At 44.4% G+C, this 17,865-nt stretch overlaps 1 protein-coding gene across 1 annotated transcript in view; it reads right to left on the bottom strand.

The window, feature by feature from the left end:
- Positions 1 to 17,865, bottom strand: part of GRB14 (growth factor receptor bound protein 14) — a 59,127-nt gene that overhangs the window by 27,920 nt on the left and 13,342 nt on the right. The gene's annotated exons all lie outside the window — the stretch shown is intronic.

The raw sequence follows: 17,865 nt of genomic DNA, 5'->3' as shown, positions 1-17,865 counted from the left end.
TACTTTATATCTGACTGGTGGGGTGCAACACACTGCACCCCCACGATCAGCTGTTCTCGATGTTGGTGGTGGCCAGAACTGCGTATTTATGGAGCTGCATAGCACAGCTCCGTCTACTGTATAGTGGCCGCGGCTGGGTACTGCACCTCCGCCCCTTATTCAAATCAGTAGCAGGTGGATGTGCAGTACCCTGTCATGGCCACTACTCTGTCAATGGAGCTGTGCTGCGCAGCTCCATAGCTTGGCAGTTCAGGCTCCTGCCGACACAGAGAGCAGCTGATTGGGTGACGCACCCACACGGTCAGACATTGATGATCTATTGAGAATAGGTTGTCAATGTTAATGTAGTGGACAAGCTCTTTAATTCTTTAAGCGTTTTTTTTCACAAATAGAGTGCATTTAGAAAGTGCAAAAAAACAGTAAGCAAGCTTTGCTTGTTTTTTGCAGTGTTTTTGTTGCATTTTAGTGAATAAAACTCATTTAATTAAACAAGTATTGAAGACAAATCGCACATGTTATCCACACCATAATGCTGCAAAACACAGCAAATAGCTGCATAAAATACGCATTGATTTTACTGCCAAGAGGGAAGGTTTTGGTTGTAGAAAAAATAATGCTGCAAAAAAAGCTGCATGTGACCAAAGCCTTAAAGTGAATAGGAGCTGAGTTCTGTACATGTTGTACAGAACTGTGGGGTTAGGGCTCTCTACAATCTGCACATCTGACCACCATCATTGCTGCAAATGACACTTTTAGTCTTGGAATGAGTGTGAGGTCTCGTCTGTCAGACCCCAACCAATTATATTCTAGATGTAAACCTCTTTTTCTATTTTTTGCTTGCTATATTAGTGTATTACAGATGCCCAGTAATCCAGATAACTCCGACCCTTAATAAGAATTTGAATTAGTATGATTAATTCCTCAAAGCTGACTTTTATTGAGATCCAGTCCTACATATGCAGACCATTTACTTCTCAATAAATGTGTACAGTTGTCATTAACGTCTTCTATTCTCTGACCTTCACATTCTCATTTCTCAACCCCTGTCATTGCCATGGATTTTCTTGAAACCATCACAATGCAGCCCTTGTTTCATCCTAGTTCCGGGTGACATGTATCAAGCAGGGGACGGTATAATTAGTCATGCTCAACACACACTATAAGCTTTTTATTGCTAAAGGTCTTTTTTAACTTCTCGTTCTATTTTCTTCTTTTGTTTTGTTTAACTTTGATGATTAGAAATTTCTGAACAAAACTTCTGTGTTTTCCTTTTGTTTGTTTTTCCACAATTAGATGGTGAAGTCAAGTAAGCCATATTATTACATTATTTGAGGAAGATAATACACAAACCCTGAAGATATGTAGCACTGAAAGAGAAACACACATGTATATAATCTCCCCTATATCAGCAATGTCTTCTATGGCCATGTATCTAAAAGGGAAATAAAGCAACTACTGTAAACCATTTTCCATCATGGAAAAATAGTATTATTCTGTCCCAAATAGACAATGTATTCTGACCATATATATAAATTTACATACATACAGACAGTGGCGTAATGAGCCCCAGTGCAAAATTTGGCTCTGCATACTTCTGATGCTGAATTTTATGGTGAAGACACAGGAGAGGTTTTCTTCTGAAGACTCTTCCATGAAGGACATATTTGTGAAGGTGTCTCTGAACAGTAGATCAATGTACCACAACTCCAGAGTCTGATAAATCTTTCTGAAGGTCTTTTGCAATCAAGCAGGGGTTTCTGATTTGCCTCTCTAGCAATCCTGCAAGCAGCTCTCACTGAAATTTAGCTTGGTCTTCCAGACCTTATCTTGACCTCCACTGTTGCTGGTAACTTCCATTTCTTAATTTCATTTTGAGCTGAGGAAAGGCCAACTTGAAAATGCTTTGCTATCTTCTGATAAACTTTTCCTACTTTATGGACCACCATCATTTTCATTTTCTGAGTGCTAGGCAGCTGCTTAGAAGAACACATGGCTGCTGTTTTTTGGCACAAGGTTAGAGAAGGCTGGGTTTTTATAAAGCTGGGAAATTTGCATCCTCCGGCCTTACTTAAAGATGATAGTGAACAAGCCATAACCCTAACAGGCAAATTAAAATCGAAAACCTTGGTCAAAGTTATCTGAGCACACAAATCTCCAAGGGTGACCAAATTTTTGCATTAGACCATTTTATTTTTAGTAATTTTTAAAATGAAATAAAATGACAAATTTTTTTACCTAAAATGCAAAGGAAATGTGACATATTTAACTATTAGGCTTTTTAGAGATAATTTCCTTCCTAAGGTGTCCCCAGCCAATTGCATAGAGGCCTCTGGCACTTAAGGCATTCTCACAGTTAGGGGAATGCCTGAGCAACTTACTTCCTCAGTCAGTGTCTTGCTGCTGAGGTGCTAGGTCCCGTCTCTATCTCTTGTGTTAGCCACCCAGTGGTTCCCCATTCCCACCCTTAGGGGAATGCCTGAGCAACTTACTTCCTCAGTCAGAGTCTCGCTGCTGAGGTGCTAGGTCCCGTCTCTATCTCTTGTGTTAGCCACTCAGCGGTTCCCCATTCCCACCCCTAGGGGAATGCCTGAGCAACTTACTTCCTCAGTCAGTGTCTTGCTGCTGAGGTGCCAGGTCCCGTCTCTATCTCTTGTGTTAGCCACCCAGTGGGGCATCGTACCCTGGCCTGTACCTGTGTTCTGTTACTCCTGTGTCTGCCACCCAGTGGGACCTTGAACCCTGGCCTGTGTCCTTGTTTCTGTGCCTTCTCCCGTTCCTGACCCTGTCTTAACCTAGTCCTATTCCTGTGTCTGTTGGTTTCCCAGTCTTGGGCCTTCCCTATCTATGTGTATTTCCTTGTGTTCCCTCCTTCTGCTCTCAGCCCCACCTCCTGTGGTTCTGCTCTGCCTCCTGTGACTTTGCTCTGCACTCTGCTCTGCATCCTGTGAGTTTGCTCTGCTTCTTGCTCCGCACTCTGCGGCTTTGCTCTGCTCTCAGCTCTGCACTCTGTGGCTTTGCTCTGCTCTCGGCTCTGCACTCTGTGGCTTTACTCTGCACTCTGTGGCTTTGCTGTGCTCTGCTCTGCACTCTGAGGCTTTGCTCTTCTTTCAGCTCTGCACGCTGTAGCTTTGCTCTGCTCTTGGCTCTGCACTCTGTGGCTCTGCTCTCACTCTGCGGCTCCGCTCCTTGCGGTTCTGCCTTGCTCCCCTCCTTGTGGTTCTGCTCTTGTTCCGCACCTTGCGGGCCTCTGTCCTTACTGTCTGAACAGGTCCCTACCTGTTCCCATATATCTCATACCTGTCTGTGCTCCTGTCCTCCCTGAATCAGTCCCTGCTCCTCCAGTCTGAACAGGTCTCAAACTGTTCCCAGATATTACTCACACCTGCCCTTGTTTGTGTGCCTTCCGAGTCAGTTCCTGTCAATTCTGTCTCTGCCATGCCCGCCTGCCTGCCAGTGTCTCCTCCGTGCCCGCCTTCCTGTGTCTCCGCTGTGCCCGCCTGTATTCCATGTGTCTCCGCCGTGCCCACCTGCCTGTCAGTGTCTCCGCCATGCCCGCCTGCCAGTGTCTCCGCCGTGTCTGCCTGCCAGTGTCCCCGTCATGCCCGCCTGCCTGTGTCAGCTGTGCCTGCCTGCCTGTGTCTCAGCCGTGCCTGCCTGCCTGTATCTCATCCGTGCCTGCCTGCCTGCCAGTGTTCCATCCCCAGTGGGATCAGCAGCCACAGCCAGACACCACCCTGCAGTGGCACCTGGTAGCTTCTTGCCGAACAAGCCTGACCTCACCATCAGAGGCACCAGTGAGCATTAAGGTAGCTACCTAGTCACACCCCTTCCAGAGTAGTCTGGTTTGTGGCACAGTGGGGCCACACCCCCCTCGCTAACACCCACCAGTCAGGGCGCGAGTGTGACAATAACTCACCATCATCTCCTTGGTTTTCTTCACATTTAGTTCTAGACAGTCTTGCTCCAGTGCACAAAGTCAGAAACCACCCTTCTATATTCCTCCTCCCCCATCCCCCACAATGCCCCCTACAATCACTGAGTCATCTGAGAATTTTTGTAGGTGACAGAGATCTGATTTATACTGAAGTTCAGCTGTATACAATGTGAAGAGGAAGGGCGACAGCACTGTACCCTGAGGGGCTCCAACACTGGCAGATACCACCTCCCCCATCCTTACAAACTGCAGCCTGTCCATCAGGTAGTCATTTATTGAGTTCACCATCCTTTCATCCACTGCCATACCAGTCAACTTATTTCGAAGTAAAGGTGGCTGTAAGGTATTGAAAGCACTTGAGAAGTCAAAGAACATGGCGCGCACTACAGTTCCATCATTGTCCAAGAATGAATATACTGTATGTAGCAGAGACACTATCGCATCATCCACCCCCAATCTCTGCTGGTACGCAAACTGTAGGGGGTCATTGGGACCCTCACCCTCGGGCACAAGCAGGCAAGTACTCACATTCCTCTTGTCTCTCAACATGAGATAGCCTTTCCTCAATCCAACACAGAGGTCAGCAGCTCACATCGACGTGCCTGCTACGGCGACACATGACGTCACTGTTATGTGACATCAAGACTTGGCATACCAACGTCAGCCGTCTGCCTCTGTTCAGCCAGCGACTTGAATTGCAGTGCAGGGAACTTCCTGCTTCCAAGGATGCACATCTAGCTGAAGTATGAGCTGGTGTCAGCTGGCCCCCTCTGTGACCGCGATAGTTACACCCCTGTGTACATATACAATGGGTACGGAAAGTATTCAGACCCCTTTAAATTTTTCACTCTTTGCTTCATTGCAGTCATTTGGTAAAATCAAAAAAGTTCATTTTTTTCTCATTAATGTACACTCTGCACCCCATCTTGACTGAAAAAAGCAGAAATGTAGACATTTTTGCAAATTTATTAAAAAAGAAAAACTGAAATATCACATGGTCATAAGTATTCAGACCCTTTGCTCAGTATTGAGTAAAAGCACCTTTTGAGCTAGTACAGCCATGAGTCTTCTTGGGAATGATGCAACAAGTTTTTCACCCCTGGATTTGGGGATCCCCTGCCATTCTTCCTTGCAGATTCTCTCCAGTTCTGTCAGGTTGGATGGTGAATAGTGATGAGCGAATATACTCGTTGCTCGGGTTGTCTATAGCAGCTCGGGTGATCTCCGAGTATTTGTTAGTGTTCGGAGATTTAGTTTTCATCGTGGCAGCTGAATGATTTACAGCTATTAGCCAGCTTGATTACATGTGGGGATTCCCTAGCAACCAGGCAACCCCCACATGTACTCAGCCTGGTTAATAGCTTTAAATCATTCAGCTGCGGCAATGAAAACTAAATCTCCAAACACTAACAAATACTTGGAGACCACCTGAGCTGCTCGGGAAAACCCGAGCAATGAGTAAATTCGCTTATTACTAATGGTGAACGTTGGTGGAAGCCATTTTCAGGTTTCTCCAGAGATGCTCAATTGTGTTTTGGTCAGGGCTCTGGCTGGGCCAGTCAAGAATGGTCACAGAGTTGTTCTGAAGCCACTCCTTTGTTATTTTAGCTGTGGCTTAGGGTTATTGTCTTGTTGGAAGGTGAACCTTCGGCCAAGTCTGAGGTCCAGAGCACTCTGGAAGAGGTGTTCATTCAGTATATCTCTGTACTTGACCGCATTCATGTTTCCTTAAATGAGAACCAGTCATCCTGTCCCTGCAGCTGAAAAACACCCCCATAGAATGATGCTGCCACCACGCTTCACTGTTGGGATTGTATTGGGCAGGTGATGGGCAGTGCCTGGTTTTCTCCACACATACTGCTTAGAATTATCACCAAAAAGGTCCATTTTCATCTCGTCAGACCAGAGAATCTTATTTCTCATAGTCTGGGAGTCCTTCATGTGTTTTTTAGCAAACTCTATGCGGTATTTCATATGTCTTGCACTGAGGAGAGGCTTCTGTTGGGCCACTCTGCCATAAAAGCCCGACTGGTGGAGGGCAGCAGTGATAGTTGACTTTGTGGAACTTTCTCACATCTCCCTACTGCATCCCTGGAGGTCAGTCACAGTGATCTTGGGGTTCTTCTTAACCTCTCTCACCAAGGCTCTTCTCCCATGATTGGTCAGTTTAGGACGTCTTCTGGTGGTCCCAAACTTCTTCCATTTGAGGATTATGGAGGCCACTGTGCTCTTAGGAACTGAATACTGCAGAAATTCTGTTGCAACCTTGGTCAGATCTGTGCCTTGCAACAATTCTGTCTCTGAGCTCCTTGGCCAGTTCCTTTGACCTCATGATTCTCATTTGGTCTGACATGCACTGTGAGCTGGGAGGTCTTATGGTATGTGCACACGTTGCGGATTTCTGTGAGTATTTTCCTGCTCAGTTTTTGAAAAATCCGCAGGTAAAACGCACTGCTTTTTACCTGCAGATTACCTGTGGATTCCCCACGGATTTCCAGTGTTTTTGTGCGGATTTCACCTGTTTTACCACCTGCGGATTCCTATAAAGGAACAGGTGTAAAACGCTTCAAAATCCCCACAAAGAATTGACATGCTGCAGAAAATGCAACGCAGCGTTTCCGCACGGTATTTTACACAGCATGTGCACTGTGGATTTTGTTTTCCTTAGGTTTACATGGTACTGTAAACCGGATGGAAAACTGCTGCGAATCCGCAGTGTCCAATCCGCTACGGATCCGCAGGCAAATCCGCAACATGTGCACATACCCTTATATAGACAGGTGTGCCTTTCCAAATTAAGTCCTATCAGTTTTAATTAAACACATTTATTGACATATCTATACGGATCATAGTAGTTATATTTGCCCCTCCCCACTGATCCCTCTCCACCATATTTCCCTTTAGGCTATGTATAAATGGGGTCTTTTAGGCTACTTTCACACAAGCCTCGTACTCGGCCCGTCGCAGTGCGTCGGGCCGACGTACCGACGCTAGCGTTGTTTGCGCTGCACAACGGGTGCAGCGGATGCTGATTTTCAGCGCATCCGCTGCCCCATTGTGAGGAGCGGGGAGGAGGGGGCGGAGTTCCGGCCGCACATGCGTGGTCGGAAAAAGCGGACACGTCGCACAAAAAAACATTACATGTAGCGTTTTTTTGTGCCGACGGTCCGCCAAAGCACGACGCATCCGTCGCACGACGTTTGCGACGTGTGTCAATGCGTCGCAATGCGTCGCTAATGTTAGTCAATGGGGAAAAAACGCATCCTGCAGACAACTTTGCAGGATGCGTTTTTTCGCCAAAACAACGCATTGCGACGTACTGCAAAAAACGCAAACAGCAATTTTACTGTCACTCTTGCAGAGGCTCTGCCATCAGCATCTTTTATTTTATGCTGTGAAGTATAGAGATTGGATGGTTTCCTAGGAGAAATTGCTTTGAAGAGTTACAATATTTTTTCACTAATTACAGTTCCTCCCAGCTCCGCCAAAACGGGCAGGACGAGGGCACCGCAGGGTCGTGACACCACAGCTCATCTAATTCATGACAAGCAAATGATGGGATTTATTCCCACTATTTAGTGTTTACTTTGTATCATTGTATATATATGTAGCATCCAGTACCCAGCATTGTATATATCATGTTGCACATATGTTTGATCTCCAGCTTTTATTATTGATTCCTACTGTTTGATTGATTGTTGTTACATTGATGCCTTGCACTTGTTCATTGTAGGCTCTTTCCAATTCTTTTGTGCTAGTTGTCATTTCTATTTTGTGCCCTTGATATTTATATAGGTTTATGATAAAATAATGTGCGGATTATATGTGTTTTCATTGCTTTTCCGCTGTGAATATGCATTTTTGTACCTTTGGTTTTTCCTTATCTCATTCAAATCTAAGGGGAAAATGTTTAGACACTTAAACTATGGTGCGTGAATAAAGCCCAGACCAATGAAGTATATTGAGCCCAAAATAATTGTATTACAATATAAAATGATGACAAAATAAAACAATATAAAAGGCAGGTGTTCATATGTATACAATGACTGATAACTCCTCTATATACAGTAGATAGCATAGGATCCACCATTCACAATGGGTGATATCACAGCTCACCTTCTCCTCCTGTACAATGACTGATAACTCTTCTATATAGAGTAGATAGCATAGGATCCACCATTCACAATAGGTGATGTCACAGCTCACCTCCTCCTCCTGTACAATGACTGATAACATCTCTATATACAGTAGATAACACAGGATCCACCATTCACAATAGGTGATGTCACAGCTCACCTCCTCCTCCTCCTGTACAATGACTGATAACATCTCTATATACAGTAGATAACACAGGATCCACCATTCACAATAGGTGATATCACAGCTCACCTTCTCCTCCTGTACAATGACTGATAACTCCTCTATATACAGTAGATAACACAGGATTCACCATTCACAATAGATGATGTCACAGCTCACCTCCTCCTCCTCCTGTACAATGATTGATAACACCTCTATATACAGTAAATAACACAGGATCCACAATTCACAATAGGTGATGTCACAGCTCACCTCCCCCTCGTGTACAATGACTGATAACTAGTGTTGAGCATTCCGATACTGCAAGTATCGGGTATCGGCCGATACTTGCTGTATCGGAATTCCGATACCGAGATCCGATATTTTTGTAGTATCGGGTATCGGTATCGAAACAACATTAATGTAAAAATGTGTAAAAGAAAGAATTAAAATAAAAAATATTGCTATACTCACCTCTCCGACGCAGCCTGCACCTTACCGAGGGAAGCGGCAGCGTTCTTTGTTTAAAATTCGCGCTTTTCTTTCCTTTACAAGAAGTCCAGGCTTGTGATTGGTTGCGTGCCGCCCATGTGGCCGGGACGCAACCAATCACAGCAAGCCGTGACGTAATTTCAGGTCCTTAAGGATTTTAAAATTACGTCCCGGCTTTGTGATTGGTTGCGTCGCAGTCACATGGGAGACGCAACCAATCACAAGCCGTGACGTCACGGGAGGCTGGACACGCGCGCATTTTAAAATGGGCGCGTGTCCAGCCTCCCGTGACGTCCCGGCTTGTGATTGGTTGCGTCGCGATCAACCAATCACAAGCCGGGAGGCTGGACACGCGCGCATTTTAAAATTTTAAAATGCGCGCGTGTCCAGCCTCCCGGCTTGTGATTGGTTGACCGCGGCGCAACCAATCACAAGCCGTGACGTCACGGGAGGCTGGACACGCGCCCATTTTAAAATGCGCGCGTGTCCAGCCTCCCGTGACGTCACGGCTTGTGATTGGTTGCGTCTCCCATGTGACTGCGATGCAACCAATCACAAAGCCGGGACGTAATTTTAAAATCCTTAAGGACCTGAAATTACGTCACGGCTTGCTGTGATTGGTTGCGTCGCCCATGTGACTGCGACGCAACCAATCACAACGCCGGAACGTAATTTTAAAATCCTGAAGGACCTGAAATTACGTCACGGCTTGCTGTGATTGGTTGCGTCCCGGCCACATGGGCAGCACGCAACCAATCACAAGCCTGGACTTCTTGTAAAGGAAAGAAAAGCGCGAATTTTAAATAAAGAACGCTGCCGCTTCCCTCGGTAAGGTGCAGGCTGCGTCGGAGAGGTGAGTATAGCAATATTTTTTATTTTAATTCTTTCTTTTACACATTAATATGGTTCCCAGGGCCTGAAGGAGAGTTTCCTCTCCTTCAGACCCTGGGAACCATCAGGAATACCGTCCGATACATGAGTCCCATTGACTTGTATTGGTATCGGGTATCGGTATCGGATTGGATCCGATACTTTGCCGGTATCGGCCGATACTTTCCGATACCGATACTTTCAAGTATCGGACGGTATCGCTCAACACTACTGATAACACCTCTATATACAGTAGAGAACACAGAATCCACTATTCACAGGAGGTGTTGTCACAGCTCACCTGCTCCACCTGTACAATGACTGATAACACCTCTATATAATAGATAACACAAGATCCACCATTCACAATAAGTGATGTCACAGCTCACCTCCTCCTCCTCCTGTACAATGACTTCTAACACCTCTAAATACAGTAGATTGCACAGGAACCTTCATTCACAGTAGGTGATGTCACAGCTCACCTCCCCCTCCTGTACAATTACTTATAACACCTCTATATACAGGAGATAACACAGGATCCAACACTCACAATAGGTGATGTCACAGCTCACCTCCTCCTCCTGTACAATGACTTATAAAACCTGTATATACAGTAGATAACACAGGATCCACCATTCACAATAGGGGATATCACAGCTCATTTCCTCCTCCTGTACAATGACTGATAACACCTCTATATACAGTAGATAACACAGGATCCACCATTCACAATAGGGGATATCACTGCTCACCTCCTCCTCCTGTACAATGCCTGATAACACCTCTATATACAGTAGATAACACAGGATTCATGATACACAATAGGTGATGTCACAGCTCACCTCCTCCTCCTGTACAATGACTGATAACACCTCTATATACAGCAGAAAACTGTTGTGAACTATACTTCTTGGCTCCCTCTTGTGGTCACTAGCGGTATGGCACTTGGATTGTCTTTCCCCAGGTTGGTACTCACCTGGTTCGTTAGGCCTTGGGTGTTCCTATTTAGACTTCCTGGAAACTCAGTCTAGTGCCTGGAATCGATGTAATCAGTCTATGTCTGTTTGCTCCTGTCTCCTGGTCTCCTGATTTTTGCAAGATAAGCTAAGTCCTGCTTTCTTATTTTTGTTTATTTGCATTGCTTTCATTTTAGTCCAGCTTGTTTAAAATGTGATTCCTGATTTTGCTGGAAGCTCAAGGGGGCTGATATTCTCCCCCCACACCGTTAGTCGGTGTGGGGGTTCTAGGATATTCAGCGTGGATATTTTTGTAGGGTTTTTGCTGACCGCATAAGTCCACTTCCTATCTTCTGCTATTAATTTAGTGGGCCTCTCTTTGCTGAATCTAGTTCATTCTTACGTTTGTCTTTTCTTCTTACCTCACCGTTATTATTTGTTGGGGGCTTGTATTATAACTTTGGGGTACTTTTCTCTTGAGGCAAGTGAGGTCTTATTTTCTCTGAAAGGGTTAGTTAGTTCTCCGGCTGGCGCGAGACGTCTAGAATCAACGTAGGTATGTTTCCCGGCTGCTTCTAGTTGTTGTGCTAGGATCAGGTATGCGGTCAGCCAAGTTATCACCTCCCTATGAGCTGGTTTTTGTGTTTGCGGACTTAGCTGGAACTCCTGAGATCCTCTACCACTAGGATCATAACAGTATTCCAGGCCAAAAGTGAATATTTAATGCATTGCAGAAGCGGGATTAAAAGAAAAGAAGTTCTGAGGTTTTTTTCTTGTTTGTTTTTTTTTCTTCTTCCCCTTTTTCTCTGAGTGGCTGAAGCTCTGCTGCAGACATGAATGTTCAGACTCTGATTACTAGTGTGGATCAGCTTGCTGCACGAGTGCAGGGCATTCAGGATTTTGTTATTAGTAGTCCTATGTCAGAGCCTAAGATACCTATTCCTGAGCTGTTCTCTGGAGATTGATTTAAATTTGTGAATTTTAGGAATAATTGTAAATTGTTTCTATCTTTGAGACCGCGTTCGTCTGGAGACTCAGCTCAGCAAGTTAAAATTGTTATCTCCTTCTTGCGTGGCGACCCTCAGGATTGGGCTTTCTCATTTGTGCCAGGAGATCCGGCATTGTCAAATATTGATGCGTTTTTTCTGGCGCTCGGATTGCTTTATGAGGAGCCCAATCTTGAAATTCAGGCAGAAAAAGTGTTGCTGGCTATCTCTCAGGGCCAGGATGAAGCTGAAGTGTATTGCCAAAAATTTCGGAAATGGTCCGTGCTTACTCAATGGAATGAGTGTGCTCTGGCTGCAAATTTCAGAAATGGCCTTTCTGAAGCCATTAACCCCTTCCTGACATCCGACGTACTATCCCATCGAGGTGGGGTGGGCCCCCATGACCGCCGACGGGATAGTACGTCATAGCCGATCGGCCGCGCTCACGGGGGGAGCGCGGCCGATCGCGGCCGGGTGTCGGCTGCATATCGCAGCTGACATCCGGCACTATGTGCCAGGAGCGGTCACGGACCGCTCCCGGCACATTAACCCCCGGCACACCGCGATCAAACATGATCGCGATGTGCCGGCGGTGCAGGGAAGCATCGCGCAGGGAGGGGGCTCCCTGCGGGCTTCCCTGAGCCCCCCGCAGCAACGCGATGTGATCGCGTTGCTGCGAGGGTCTTACCTCCCTCCCTGCCTGCTCCAGACCCGGATCCAAGATGGCCGCGGATCCGGGTCCTGCAGGGAGGGAGGTGGCTTCACAGACGCCTGCTCAGAGCAGGCACTGTGAAGCAGCCTGCACCTCTCGCAGATCGGTGATCTGTCAGAGTGCTATGCAAACTGACAGATCACCGATCTGTATTGTCCCCCCCTGGGGCAAAGTAAAAAAGTAAAAAAAAAAATTTCCAAATGTGTAAAAAAAAATTAAAAAAAATATTCCAAAATAATGAAAAAAAAAAAAAAAATATTATTCCCATAAATACATTTCTTTATCTAAATAAATAAAAAAAAACAATAAAAGTACACATGTTTAGTATCGCCGCGTCCGTAACGACCCCACCTATAAAACTGCCCCACTAGTTAACCCCTTCAGTAAACACCGTAAGAAAAAAAAAAAAAAAACGAGGCAAAAAACAACGCTTTATTACCATACCGCCGAACAAAAAGTGGAATAACACGCGATCAAAAAGACATATATAAATAACCATGGTACCACTGAAAACGTCATCTTGTCCTGCAAAAAACAAGCCGCCACACAGCATCATCAGCAAAAAAATAAAAAAGTTATAGTCCTGAGAATAAAGCGATACCAAAATAATTATTTTTTCTATAAAATAGTTTTTATCGTATAAAAGCGCCAAAACATAAAAAAATGATATAAATGAGATATCGCTGTAATCGTACTGACCCGAAGAATAAAACTGCTTTATCAATTTTACCAAACGCGGAACGGTATAAACGCCTCTCCCAAAAGAAATTCAGGAATTGCTGGTTTTTGGTCATTCTGCCTCACAAAAATCGGAATAAAAAGCGATCAAAAACGGTCACGTATCCGAAAATGTTACCAATAAAAACGTCAACTCGTCCCGCAAAAAACAAGACCTCACATGACTCTGTGGAGCAAAATGTGGAAAAATTATAGCTCTCAAAATGTGGAGACGCAAAAACTTTTTTGCTATAAAAAGCGTCGCTGGTTTCACACTTGCGTTTTTGTCTGCAGCGTTTTTTGCACAAAAAAACGCATGCGTTTTTTCCCTATATTTAACATTGAAAACGCATGCGTTTTTTTTGTACACGTTTGGTCGCGTTTTCAAACGCATGCGGTTTTTTTCTGCATGCGTTAATTTTCAGAAATACAACCTGCAGTATTTTCTTGCGTTTTTAAGCACATGCGTTTGTTTGCGTTAAAAACGCATGCATTTTTATCGAAAAAAAAACAGAAAACACACTGAAAAGCCACCCACCACCATCATTGTGATAAAGGGATCCAAACCCTAACCCTAACTCTACCCCTAACCTCACCCCTAACCGTTTAATGAACATTTTCTGACAGTCATAGTGCCACGTATTTCAGTGCCACGTATTTCAGTGCCACGTATTTCAGTGCCACGTATTTCAGTGCCACGTATTTCAGTGCCACGTATTTCAGTGCCATGTATTTCAGTGCCATGTATTTCAGGGCAACGTATCACATATTTCAGTGCCACGTGTTTCAGTGCCACGTATTTCAGTGCCACGTATCACGTATTTCAGTGCCACATATTTTAGTACCACGTATTTCAGTTGCACGTGTTTCAGTGCCACGTATTTCAGTGCCACGTATTTCAGTGCCACGTATTTCAGTGCCACGTATTTCAGTGCCATGTATCACGTATTTCAGTGCCACGTGTTTCAGTGCCACGTATTTAAGTGCCATGTATCACATATTTCAGTGCCACGTATTTCAGTGCCACGTATTTCAGTGCCACGTATTTCAGTGCCACGTATTTCAGTGCCACGTATTTAAGTGCCACGTATCACATATTTCAGTGCCACGTATTTCAGTGCCACGTATTTCAGTGCCACGTATTTCAGTGCCACGTATCACATATTTCAGTGCCACGTGTTTCAGTGCCACGTGTTTCAGTGCCACGTATTTAAGTGCCACGTATCACATATTTCAGTGCCACGTATTTCAGTGCCACGTATTTAAGTGCCACGTATTTCAGTGCCACGTATTTCAGTGCCACGTATTTCAGTGCCACGAATTTAAGTGCCACGTATTTAAGTGCCACGTATTTCAGTGCCACGTATTTCAGTGCCACGTATTTCAGTGCCACGTATTTCAGTGCCACGTATTTCAGTGCCACGTATTTCAGTGCCACGTATTTCAGTGCCACGTATTTCAGTCACGTTTAGGGTTAGGGGTAGGGGTAGGGTTAGGGTTAGGGCTAGGGTTGGAGGTAAAGTTAGGGTTGGGGCTAAAGTTAGGGTTGGGGCTAAAGTTAAGGTTGGGGCTAAAGTTAGGGTTAGGGTTTGGATTACATTTACGTTTGGATTAGGGTTGGGATTAGAATTATGGGTGTGTCAGGGCTAGGGGTGTGGTTAGGGTTACCGTTGGGATTAGGGTTAGGGGTGTGTTTGGGTTAGGGTTTCAGGTAGAATTGGGGAGTTTCCACTGTCCAGGCACATCAGGGGCTCTCCAAGCGCGACATGGCGTCCAATCTCAATTCCAGCCAATTCTGCGTTGAAAAAGTAAAACAGTGCTCCTTCCCTTCCGAGCTCTCCCGTGCGCCCAAAAAGGGGTTTACCCCAACATATGTGTTATCAGCGTACTCGGGACAAATTGAACAACAACTTCTGGGGTCCAAGCTCTCTTGTTATCCTTAGGAAAATAAAAATTTGGGGGGCTAAAAATCATTTTTGTGGGAAAAAAAGATGTTTTATTTTCACGGCTCTGCGTTATAAACTGTAGTGAAACACTTGGGGGTTCAAAGTTCTCACAACACATCTAGATAAGTTCCTTGGGAGGTCTAGTTTCCAATATGGGGTCACTTGTGGGGGGTTTGTACTGTTTGGGTACATCAGGGGCTCTGCAAATGCAACGTGACGCCTGCAGACCAATCCATTTAAGGCTGCATTCCAAATGGTGCTCCTTCCCTTCCGAGCTCTGTCATGCACCCAAACAGTGGTTCCCCCCCACATATGGGGTATCAGCGTACTCAGGACAAATTGGACAACAACTTTTGGGGTCCAATTTATCCTGTTACCCTTGTGAAAATACAAAACTGGGGGCTAAAAAATCATTTTTGTGAAAAAAAAAAAGAATTTTTATTTTCACGGATTTGCGCTATAAACTTTAGTGAAACACTTGGGGGTTCAAAGTTCTCAAAACACATCTAGATAAGTTCCTTGGGAGGTCTAGTTTCCAATATGGGGTCACTTGTGGGGGGTTTGTACTGTTTGGGTACATCAGGGGCTCTGCAAATGCAACGTGACGGCTGCTGACCAATCCATTTAAGTCTGCATTCCAAATGGCGCTCCTTCCCTTCCGAGCTCTGTCATGCGCCCAAACAGTGGTTCCCCCCCACATATGGGGTATCAGCGTACTCAGGACAAATTGGAAAACAAATTTTGGGGTCCAATTTATTCTGTTACCCTTGTAAAAATACAAAGCTGGGGGCTAAAAAATCATTTTTGAGAAAAAAAAAAAAAAATTATTTTCACGGCTCTGCGTTATAATCTGTAGTGAAACACTTGGGGGTTCAAAGCTCTCAAAACACATCTAGATAAGTTCCTTAGGGGGTCTACTTTCCAAAATGGTGTCACTTGTAGGGAGTTTCAATGTTTAGGCACATCAGAGGCTCTCCAAATGCAACATGGCGTCCCATCTCAATTCCAGTCAATTTTGCATTGAAAAGTCAAATGGCGCTCCTTCCCTTCCAAGCTCTGCCATGCGCCAAAACAATGGTTTACACCCACATATGGGGTATCAGCGTACTCAGGACAAATTGCACAACATTTTTTGGGGTCCAATTTCTTCTCTTACCCTTGGGAAAATAAAAAATTGGGGGCGAAAAGATCATTTGTGTGAAAAAATATGATTTTTTATTTTTACGGCTCTGCATTATAAACTTCTGTGAAGCACTTGGTGGGTCAAAGTGCTCACCACACATCTAGATAAGTTCCTTAGGGGGTCTACTTTCCAAAATGGTGTCACTTGTAGGGAGTTTCAATGTTTAGGCACATCAGGGGCTCTCCAAACGCAACATGGCGTCCCATCTCAATTCCAGTCAATTTTGCATTGAAAAGTCAAATGGCGCTCCTTCCCTTCCAAGCTCTGCCATGCGCCCAAACAATGGTTTACACCCACATATGGGGTATCAGCGTACTCAGGACAAATTGCACAACATTTTTTGCGGTCCAATTTCTTCTCTTACCCTTGGGAAAATAAAAAATTGGGGGCGAAAAGATCATTTTTGTGAAAAAATATGATTTTTTATTTTTACGGCTCTGCATTATAAACTTCTGTGAAGCACTTGGTGGGTCAAAGTGCTCACCACACATCTAGATAAGTTCCTTAGGGGGTCTACTTTCCAAAATGGTGTCACTTGTAGGGAGTTTCAATGTTTAGGCACATCAGGGGCTCTCCAAACGCAACATGGCGTCCCATCTCAATTCCAGTCAATTTTGCATTGAAAAGTCAAATGGCGCTCCTTCCCTTCCAAGCTCTGCCATGCGCCCAAACAATGGTTTACACCCACATATGGGGTATCAGCGTACTCAGGACAAATTGCACAACATTTTTTGGGGTCCAATTTCTTCTCTTACCCTTGGGAAAATAAAAAATTGGGGGCGAAAAGATCATTTGTGTGAAAAAATATGATTTTTTATTTTTACGGCTCTGCATTATAAACTTCTGTGAAGCACTTGGTGGGTCAAAGTGCTCACCACACATCTAGATAAGTTCCTTAGGGGGTCTACTTTCCAAAATGGTGTCACTTGTAGGGAGTTTCAATGTTTAGGCACATCAGGGGCTCTCCAAACGCAACATGGCGTCCCATCTCAATTCCAGTCAATTTTGCATTGAAAAGTCAAATGGCGCTCCTTCCCTTCCAAGCTCTGCCATGCGCCCAAACAATGGTTTACCCCCACATATGGGGTATCAGCGTACTCAGGACAAATTATACAACAACTTTGGGGGTCCATTTTCTCCTGTTACCCTTGGTAAAATAAAACAAATTGGAGCTGAAATAAATTTTGTGTGAAAAAAAGTTAAATGTTCATTTTTATTTAAACATTCCAAAAATTCCTGTGAAACACCTGAAGGGTTAATAAACTTCTTGAATGTGGTTTTGAGCACCTTGAGGGGTGCAGTTTTTAGAATGGTGTCACACTTGAGTATTTTCTATCATATAGACCCCTCAAAATGACTTCAAATGAGATGTGGTCCCTAAAAAAAAATGGTGTTGTAAAAATGAGAAATTGCTGGTCAACTTTTAACCCTTATAACTCCGTCACAAAAAAAAATTTTGGTTCCAAAATTGTACTGATGTAAAGTAGACATGTGGGAAATGTTACTTATTAAGTATTTTGCGTGACATATGTCTGTGATTTAAGGGCATAAAAATTCAAAGTTGGAAAATTGCAAAATTTTCATAATTTTCGCCAAATTTCCATTTTTTTCACAAATAAACGCAAGTTATATCGAATAAATTTTACCACTAACATGAAGTACAATATGTCACGAGAAAACAATGTCAGAATCGCCAAGATCCGTCAAAGCGTTCCAGAGTTATAGCCTCATAAAGGGACAGTGGTCAGAATTGTAAAAATTGGCCCGATC

Source organism: Ranitomeya variabilis, chromosome 7, assembly GCF_051348905.1.
Source record: "Ranitomeya variabilis isolate aRanVar5 chromosome 7, aRanVar5.hap1, whole genome shotgun sequence".
Taxonomy (NCBI): domain Eukaryota; kingdom Metazoa; phylum Chordata; class Amphibia; order Anura; family Dendrobatidae; genus Ranitomeya; species Ranitomeya variabilis.
This window is presented reverse-complemented; position numbering and strand designations above follow the sequence as displayed.